General features: G+C 41.0%; 1 long non-coding RNA gene across 1 annotated transcript; it reads left to right on the top strand.

Moving 5' to 3' along the window:
* Nucleotides 1-7,866: 7,866 nt before the first annotated feature.
* On the top strand, nt 7,867-9,267 carry LOC145955487 (uncharacterized). Its single transcript, XR_014432102.1, has 2 exons — nt 7,867-8,137; nt 9,023-9,267. It is a non-coding gene; the product is annotated as an uncharacterized LOC145955487 (long non-coding RNA).
* Nucleotides 9,268-10,174: the final 907 nt, after the last annotated feature.

Raw genomic sequence — 10,174 nt, forward strand, 5'->3', positions numbered from 1 at the left:
GCACGTCTTGGTTATTAACGTTTGTGATTTGATAACTTGGATAGCTTTCCTTGAGCCCCTTTGTTGAATTCAGTTGGTGGTACCATCATGGATTTATTCTGTTTTTCGATTGCCCTGACTTTTGCCTAAAACGCCCATTTGTGGAGTTTTAGCGGGCTTTTGTTTTTGTTCATTATTTTGTAACCCTAATTTTTGCCTAGGTCACCTCTTTTGTGGGATTCCTAGCGGGTCTTTTGCTCTTATTTTTGCGCAGTCCCCTTTTTGGGTTTCCTGCCGAGCTTTTTGTTTTTTAGGATTTTTGTCCTGAATGGATTTCTTTTTATCCATGACGGCACTTATTGAGGCCAAGGGAAGGTGCTCTAAGTTGTCATGCACACTTCCACATAAAAATGATGTGGGTTTATTGTTATTAAGACAATTTTAACCTCATTCATGCTTATTCAAACAGGGTTAAATAATGTGGTTTAGAATTTTATTGTAAGCAAGAAAAGAAGCAATAAGAAAGAATGATTTTATTATAATCATAGTGGAAAACATGTGCCCTATCGAGGCTCGGGGGTCGGGCTGTCCCCGAGGAGTGATCTCTAACAGTCATCGAGTTTATACATCCCTATCGGAAGAAGAAAAACACTTGATGACGACAGCTGGCCTTGATATTTGTGAACCAGCCTTCCTAAAGATCTGGCTTAAAGAACGTCGAGAAGGATCTTGATTCCTCTTCGTTCTTTGATCTTTAACGGGGTTGTATCCTAACCCTTGTTTCCCCGGATTATCCTTGATAATGGGTAGCTCCGGGATTCCTTGGGAGTCCTTGCCTAATCCTTGTCCTGGCAAGTATCCGTTCTTAGTGAGCATATGGGCTACCTTCTTCATTTCTCGAGGAAACGTCTCAACATTGGCAATTTCCAATGCTTGGAAGGCGGTTTCCAAAGCTTCCTCTGCTGCATCCACATAAGGTATGGTGGATGGCTTGCTGATGAGTATGTCATCTTCAGCTTGTACAGTCACCAGTTTGTCACCCACTATGAACTTGACTTTCTGGTGGAGCGTAGAGGGTACAGCTTTCGCATCATGAATCCAAGGTCGGCCGAGGAGACAGCTGTATGCAGGAGTAATATCCATTACTTGGAATTCGACATTAAAGATAGTGGGCCCAATTTGGATTGGAAGACTGATTTCTCCCACCACTTCTCTTTTAGAGCCGTCGAAAGCTCGAACGATCATGTTGCTCGGGCGCATTTGGACTCCCTTGATTGTCATTTGGTCGAACGTTCTCTTTGGCATTACGTTCAAGGAAGATCCATTATCCACCAAGACCTTTGTGATGTGATACTCCTTGCACTTTACAGAGATGTGCAAGGGCTTGTTGTGGTTCGGTCCCTCAGCGGGGATCTCTTCATCGGTGAAAGAGAGGTGATCATTAGCCGTGATGTGACTAACAATCCCCTCAAATTTGTCTTGGGAGATAGTATGCGACACATATGCCTCGTTCAAGACTTTCAACAGAGCTTGCCGATGCGGTTCAGAGCTTAAGATCAACGACAACAAAGTGATCTTTGCTGGTGTCTTGTGAAGTTGATCCACAATGGAATACTCGCTTTGTTTGATGATTTTTAACAGCTCATCAGTCTCCTCCTTGGATTCTCTATCTTCCTCGGTTTTCTCCTTTTCTTTTCCTTTATTCTTGGGAGCTTTGTCGTGCAGATCTTCGGGAGTGTAGATCCTTCCACTCCTAGTCATGCCCCCAAGTCCAGCGATGTTGGAGATATCGCTGTCGGCAGAAGAATGGATGTCGTATATCCACGGCACAGCCTTATTTGATTCGTAGGGGAAAGGTCTTGGAGCAGTAATCCTTAATGGTGTTGGACCTTCCCCTTTATTCGTCTTGATTACCAACAACGGAGTCGCCGTGTGTGAAGTTGTTGGCTTGCATTTAATTACCAATGGCGTGCGATCCATCCTGAACATACGCATCGATTATTTCTTTCTTTTTATTATTAAATTACTGGGAGAGATAAATGCAAATGAATGACTAATGAGATGCAAAGGCAATAAATCCCAATTTTTATTAATTGAAGAAAGTGTACAACTTTTATACAATGCTTTGAAGCAACTTTTTACAAAAAGAGAAAAGCCGGTAAAAACCCACAGGCGGGTTCATATGTCTTTGCCATTCATCTTCGGCTTCCTCCACATGGCGGCCCATTGCTTCAATCTGAGTATGGACCGCTTGGCTCATATCATCACTGATTTTCTGAGCATCTTTCGCTTTTTGTATATGATAGTTGATCATGGCCTGCAGCTCATTAAGCTCATCCTCGGCCCGATCCTTCTCCTCTTGGAGTTTGGCCATTTGTGCCAATCCTTCCCTTTCCTTTTTGCGGAAGTCGGAAAGGTTTGCGGCTTGTCGTTGAACAACTTCCCGCCATTGTTGCGCATCGGATCGAGTCAAAAGCAGATCGTCTTGCATATCCTTGATCAACTGTGCCTGCTTTGAATACTTGGCCTCAAGGTGTGTTATCTTCATGTTGACTTCTTGGAGTTGACTACTCGGTTCAACCTTTGGCATTTTGGGTGCCCGAGTAGTCTCCTCATTGAGGTTAGCACACTCATCCTTGAGCCGCTCTATCTCGTGGTCTTTCTTCTTGCATTGCCTTTGAAGACCATCAATAGTAAAACTGGATTCTTCATTTTTCTCTTCAAGAACTCTCATCTGAGCTCCCATGATTTCCAGTTTCTTGGTCAAGGCGTCGACTTGCTCTTGCAACACCTTCCTTGTTGCTGTGGTTGCACAAGAAGTGGATGGTTGAGGCACTCCCCTCTCGCTCCTCCATTTCTCATAATCAATGGAGACGGATTCCCGAGGCTTTCCAAGCTCGAGATCTCCCTCATAGGTTGGTCTCTCCCATGCTCTCATGACAGCGTGCATGTCCTTCTGATGTTCGGAATCGTAGGAGAAACACAACCCTCCAAGCTCCTCTATAGTAGGAATGGTCTGAGTCCTCATCAGTTGCCTCATAACCAATCTAGGTGAGTAGGTTATGCAACCTCTGAGGCCTATCAATGGTATGCTTGGATAACTGCCGCATCTCATCAATACATGGCTTGGACGGAACCAAGGGCAAACCCACGTGAAGTGCTCGATACTCCACTGTTCCATCTCTTCCTTCCACTCAGAAGCATATCGGCGGCGTATGGCAATTTTCGAAAAACTCCTCAAAGGGTCGGGCAAGGTCCCCATATGACTAGAGGCATAGAAATAAGTGATGCTCCACACATACAGTAAGGAGGTGCAGCATCGGATGATTTTTCCTTGCTTCTGTTGAGACAGATGAACAGAGAGCAAGGTGTCGGCAAGAATAGCAGGCACGGGACTCTTCATGTGTACGTCCCAAGCGAAGAAAGCGTCCATCGCAGCATGGTCCACTGTGTTAGCGTGAAAGGGGAATAGGATCATCCCAAACACAGCTAACGCTAGAGTCTTGTTGAAAGCTAACCAATCTCCCTCACCAGCCAAGGAAGAAAGGTGGTCCTCAATCACAGCAAGCTTCCAACCTTTAATACTGTCGTTCCCCACTAAGGCAGCTGATCGTGATGGTAATTTGACCTGAGTGGCAACTCTCTCTACGGCTACATGGTTGTCATGAAAGATATAGACCCCGACTGATTTGGGCCATCGTAGCATGAGTTCGTACTCCTCGAGAGTAGGAACTAGGTCAAACTGGGGGAACTCGAAGCAGTGCAAATCGATACTCCAGAAGTGAACCAGTGCTCTCAGAAATGCTGGATCCACACAGATCTTCATCAAGTCGAGGACTCGTCCATATGATTTCTCAAACTTGACGCGAGCCTCTCTTGGCATCAAAGTACAGAGGTGATCCAACCTCTCAGCACGGTATAACAAGAAGTCTACTTTCTTCAACTGCCCATGCATCTCCTTAGACCTCTCCATATTCTACAATACAATGCATGATGTGAGATGATGGAGATGAATATGCATGCATAGTGTTTATTCAACTAAGCATTATCATGTTTTGGGATTTTCCTAAGATGATGCATGATATTGCTTGGTTTGGATACATATTTTTTCTTTTGGATATTTTGTATCTTTTTTGGATTTTTTGGGTGAAAAGGGAATCTACCTATATGAATGTGATGAAGGTAGATGTTAACACCATGTAAAGGAAGATTCTTATTCCTATTTATTCTTATTTAAAAAGGAATAGGAATGTTGTATGTTTAAAGAAATGCAATGTATGCTCAAACAATTTCACATAAACAATGCACAAACAATTCACTCATCCACGAACAGTCACGAGCGAATCACGAGGTAGGGGTATCCTGCAGAAAAGTGCATATTCAAGGTGGTTCTAACTGTTCTCACCGGTCTGAGGCCCCCAAGGTGCCCCCATTATAGGGACCCAATTCCTCTCGTCGTAAGCCGATGGAAAGCTCCAACGCACTGTCGGACTCGAGTTCATGGTTATCACCTTGAGTGATGCTTTCCGACAACGGTCTACGGGCACCTATAGACCCATTCGACAACCGGCCATACTAACATCCACTCCCTATGGCTTACCGCTCATGCCCCCGGGTATAGAGGGAACTGTTGTGTGCAAAGGTTTGTGTGCAATTTATATTTCAAACAATTGCGGAAAATTAAACAAACAACAGTTATTAAAGCCAAATAAATAAAGCATGTTATCATACAAACAAGGGGTAATAAAGTAATTTTAACTATTATTTGTTAAAAATAATCTGTCACTAAATGGGACTGACTCTCGAGGCTTCCCCAGCAGAGTCGCCATCTGTCGCCACCGGCCCGAAACGGGCTTTCGGCATTCGCGAAGGATGGTTGGACTCTTTTATTTGTTTAAAAATATGGATTGCTAGAATGACTTATTCTCAAACTGAGACCTTGTCAAACGAGCAATTTTATTAAAAGGCTCACCAATCCATGTTAATCCCAAGCGGGACCCTCCATGGATTAGCGGTTTTCATAAAAAGGAAGGGTTCATAGAGTCGCCACCAATGTTTTACTCAAAACATTGGAAAAAGAAGTTTAAGGCAATCGATTCAAAAATCGACTTCGGCCATGACAACCAGAGTCGGGTAAGGGAGTCGGTTACGCGTGGGGAAGGTGTTAGCACCCCACAGCGCCCCTTTCGGGTTCCCTATGACAGATTATTTCTAAAAATAATAGTGCGAAATTACTAAATTACCCTTATTTATTCTAAACAATTATAACTTAACTATCTACATGATGACAGTTAAATATACACACAGAAAGCAGTAAAAGGAAGGTCTTAAGAAGAAACCTTTGAAGCGTGCTTTTATATTCAAGTAAAACTGGGAAGCTTTTTGGCGTTCCCTCGCTCTACAAGCCCGCTCGCTCCCTCCTAGAAAATTTTAACTATGGAAATCCGGAGGATTTCCCTTCGACTCAGTTCGAGACTCAAGCAAAAAGCTCAGAACTCGAGAACTTTGTCGGATCAACTCTCCGAGTGATTTCTAGGCAGAGCACTGCTCAAAAAACCCAGAATACTCAAGAAGAGGGTTAAAACTCAGTGTAAAAGTGTAGAATGACGTCCAATTGACGTCATATTTATAGGGATGAGGCGCAATATGGCCTCTGGGGATCAATACGGTCCGTATTGAAGTTTTGAACTACAATACGGCCGTATTGAATTCAGTACGGCCGTATTGAAGTTCAAAAAACCTCAATACGGCCGTATTGAGTTCAGTGCAGCCGTATTGAAGTTCAGTGCAGCCGTATTGAGTTCAGTGCAGCCGTATTGAAGTTCAGAAACTTCAATACGGCCGTATTGAGTTCAGTGCGGCCGTATTGTAGTTTAAAATGTTCAATACGGCCGTACTGAACTTTTGGGAGGCCGTATTGGGCTTCATTCCCTCCACTTTCTTATTTTTTGCTACTCTAAGACCTCTAAACCTACAGATTGTCATCCCACGGTCTTCTAAGAGTCCCTTTGGCTGACTTTCCTTTGATCTTCGAGAGTCTTCGAGTCTTATTTCCGACCCGGACAATTTTAGGGGTCTACAGCGACCACAGTTTTCAGCTTAGGCTAGTCACCACCATCGGAGCGACATGTTCGTAGAAATCCTCAAAGGGCGGCAAGAGAAAGACGATGACGATGCATTCTCACTCCTGGTACTGTTAGAGGTGTTGGTCATCATGAGGAGGAAGATGAGGAGGATGAGGAGGATGATGATTAGACATTGTATATTTATGAACTATTTGATTAACTTTAAAAAATTGTAATCATCGAAAAAAAATTATACACTATTCATCACGGTTACATATTCTCGGACAATTGCGCCTGTTGTGACCTTCTTGTTTACATATACCACATTTTTGTCGTCGCGTTGAGCTTTCAACCCAGTGCATTTCGTTTGTAATTCTGGTTGATTTTGGTCGGCCTTTCCCACGCACAGATGTTGGATCTGGGACAAGTATCCAGTCCTCATCACTTGGAGGGATTAAGTCTTCATTTCTGATTGGTTCCCAAAGACCAGAATAGGCTCTTAAAACATAATCAGTTGTATAAACTGGATCTATAAACTGGTAGTAATCAATGCTAACGACACCACATGCAACTATAACATGAGAACAAGGATAGTGAAATGCTGTAAACTTTCCGCATTGACAGTATCGTTCGTTTAGATTAACTACCCATTTCTTTCCCCTTGTTTGTCTTACTGGATCAAATGCCTCTTCAACCTCAAATTTTGAAGCTTGAATGTCATATCTACAAACTTGGTGGGAACAAGCCTCTTCTTGATTTTTTTGCAAAGCCTCAACCAATTTAGAAACGAAAACTTCCCTGATGAAACTTCAGATAAAGCACGACTACCACGAGTACTGAAATACTCAGCGCACCTCGTATAAGTCGATCGCACTAATGCAGTGATAGGCAGATTTCTACAGTCCTTTAAAACTTTATTAACACATTCAGAAAAATTTGTTGTCATGTGACCGTATCTCCGACCATCTGCATCGTATGCCATGCTCCATTTTTCTTTTGATACTTCTCCTATCCACCTTTGAACATCAGGGCTAGATTGACAAAACTTTTCCAGATTACGATCAAAAATGTGTTTACATGGTGTATACCCTGCATACAAATTATGAATGATGCACAATTAGAATAATGAAATTACGAATAATTTTAAAATAATTTTCCTTACCTAACTTCACAAGTTGTTGTTTTAGCTTGCCATCCTTGAATCGAGTATTAAAATTACTTGCAATGTGCCTAATGCAGTACTTGTGATATGCATTTGGCGGTCTCCAACCAAGTGCCTCGTTGTCAATGGCCGATTTAATGCTACGATGTCGATCAGAAATTAAGCATATTCCTTGTTTATTTGTAACATGTAGCCGCAAATGAGCCAAAAACCACGACCACGCAAGTTGTAACACCCTAGTTTTCAAAATGGTTATTATTACTATTATTATTATTATTATGTGGTATTTGGTCATAAATTGGTGGTTATATTTTACTTCAATTGTAGATAATTTACACTCCATTTATGCTTAGAAAGATATGTGTGTTGTTGGACCTAATTAGATAGTTGTGAATTTTTTAAGAACCATTTCTCGCTGGGCTGACTGACAAGTATCGGTTTTTGGGGTATAACTTGGGCTGTGGTGGTCCAAATGATGCAAAATTGGTGTCAATGGAAAGATAAGAGAAAAACGTACAACTTTGGAAGAAATAGACATTTGCAAATTCGGTCGTATAGAAGGTCAAAAATTGGAATTTGATTGATACAATTGTTTCTCACTAACAACACCAACTCATCCCACTAACAACACCAACTCATCCCACTAACAACACCAACTCATCCCACTAACAACACCAACTCATCCCATTTCGTTTTGTCTAAGATTTTTCCATTATTTTCCATTATTTTAATGTGTTATGGAGGCTATAAATAGGCCTTCACTTCTCCATTGCAAACCATCCCTCAATTCTCATTCTCTCTTCTCTTATACTTTCTTCTTCTCCTCTTCTTCTCTTTGAAGACCTAGAGGAATCCATAGGAGGTGGTTCTACCCTAGTAGAAGGAGCCTAGAGGAGGAAGCTCTTCTTTAGTTTCAGTGCCTGTTATCCAGGTAAGGGGGGGAGTGAGAAATCTCGCTCTGGGTGTGGGATTGTATGCTGGGTAGTGGGATTGGCCCCCAATCCTGTGTTTGTTGTATGTTATATTGTTTGTATGTTCTAATTGCTTGGTTAATATGTGTGTATGAATAGAAATTCTGTTGAGATTATGATTGTGAAAGTTATGAATATGATATGATAATGTGAATGTGATGTTTCTAATGATATGATGTGATGATGAAATATGATGTGAAATGACCATGAGATATGATTGACCATGAGATAGATAATGTGATAATGTGACAATGAGATATGAAATGTGATAAAGAGAAATGACCATGGAAAGTGATAAAGTGATATGAGAATGCATAGAGTCTTGTTTGACATGCATCATTTGCATAAAGTGATAAGGGTACGATATGGAATACGCTGCCAGAGAAGGCCCCCTAGTGTAAAAGTTGTGGGGATCAGTCCTTGGGGATGGCTCGGTTTGGAAGTCCCAGTCTCGCCCATTGTGTGCATGGGATGTATCTTGCGCGGCTTAGCTATCCCGACGAGACTCTGGTAGTATGTCCTTCTAGTGAGAGTGCGCAGAGGTTGTGTCCCGGCATGTACTCCTAGACTACTCTTTGTGTATTGCTAGCGGCAATATACTACGTGATAAGTGACTGGCGCCACATGCATGATAAAATGTAGTCCGTGTCCATACATGTGTCTTTTGATGTCATATGACAAATGAATATGCCTTGAATGAGTAAGATGTGATATTGTTATTAATCTATGTTATACATATTTTGTTTGTGTTTGGCTATCTGGTATATATTTCTACACTGTGAGCCGAGTGAGATGTTTTCTCACTCCCTTTTTCTTTGTGTTGTTCTTCTCTGACCGTTACACAGGTGATTATCAGCATGAGGCTGAGGATGTTGGTGGTAAAGCTTAGGCTTCTTTATGGGCTATGCTCTGATAGGACTTGTGACATCGGGGCGTAGATAAGATTAGATTAGGGTGTTATTGTTATTTAAAATTACTTTGAAAACTTTGAGATTTATTTCTTTGTAATTCCCGTTGATTATGTTTGTTAAAAAAATGTGATACTCTTTAAACATGTTTGATTTATTAAGTGTTATATTATTTAAATTTATTGAGTTATGATATGCGGGGTAGAGGGTGTCACATTTAGTGGTATCAGAGCAAGTCGATCTAATCGACCGTGAGTTATGAGTCTACTATGCTTGTTTGGTAGATTAATAATGTGATGAGTTGATTGATGTGCTAATATGATGATTGATTATGTTGTGTGCATTGTGTTCTCAGGATTTGTTTGATAGACATGATATAATTTGATGATGCTATTTTTGATTGCTCTTTTCATAATTGCTTATTTGTTTGATACTTCTTGCTTACGTAAGAAGTAGTGGTTGAGTAGTATCACTCGTATGGTGAGCTTATGTACCAATAGTACGGATAAAGCCTATTGAGACCTTAGAATTAGGAGAGACATTAATTTGTCAAAAGTTTACGATTAATGAAATTTAGGAATCTATAGTAGTAGCGATTGAATCCAAGGAGGTTGTATCTGAGAATTGGAGTTTTGATATTTTGATGAGAGGTTGAAACGTTCCTTGAGTATTGGTGCTTCATGTTAACTTTTATGGTTTAGGTAATATGTGAATATTATTCTCTAAGTCCTTTGCACTAAATATGTGAGCTGTTTTGGTCTAGGATTGTAATGGAAAGCTTGAATATGAGTTTAAGGTGGAAAGGAGTGAGTTTGGAATGGTTGAGGTATTTTGTGAAATGTTAGTACACTATTGCTGTATAATATGGGGATTATTTTCGTTAAAATTTTGTTGTGCTTGTATGAGTATCATATTGACAGAATCAGATTTTATGGTCTTCACAAAAGTAGTAGCTTTGGACGTTATCTTTCTAATGGAACTGGAATCAGGTAAAACGGAGGTATAGAACTCTAGTTATAGCTACTTTGGTGATCAAAGGTCTAGTTATAAGCGCTGAATATATCTGCTGCGGTTTTTGAAATTTGTAGC

The sequence above is a fragment of the Cajanus cajan genome, chromosome 3 (assembly GCF_000230855.2).
Source record: "Cajanus cajan strain Asha chromosome 3, NIPB_CcT2T_4, whole genome shotgun sequence".
NCBI classification, from domain to species: domain Eukaryota; kingdom Viridiplantae; phylum Streptophyta; class Magnoliopsida; order Fabales; family Fabaceae; genus Cajanus; species Cajanus cajan.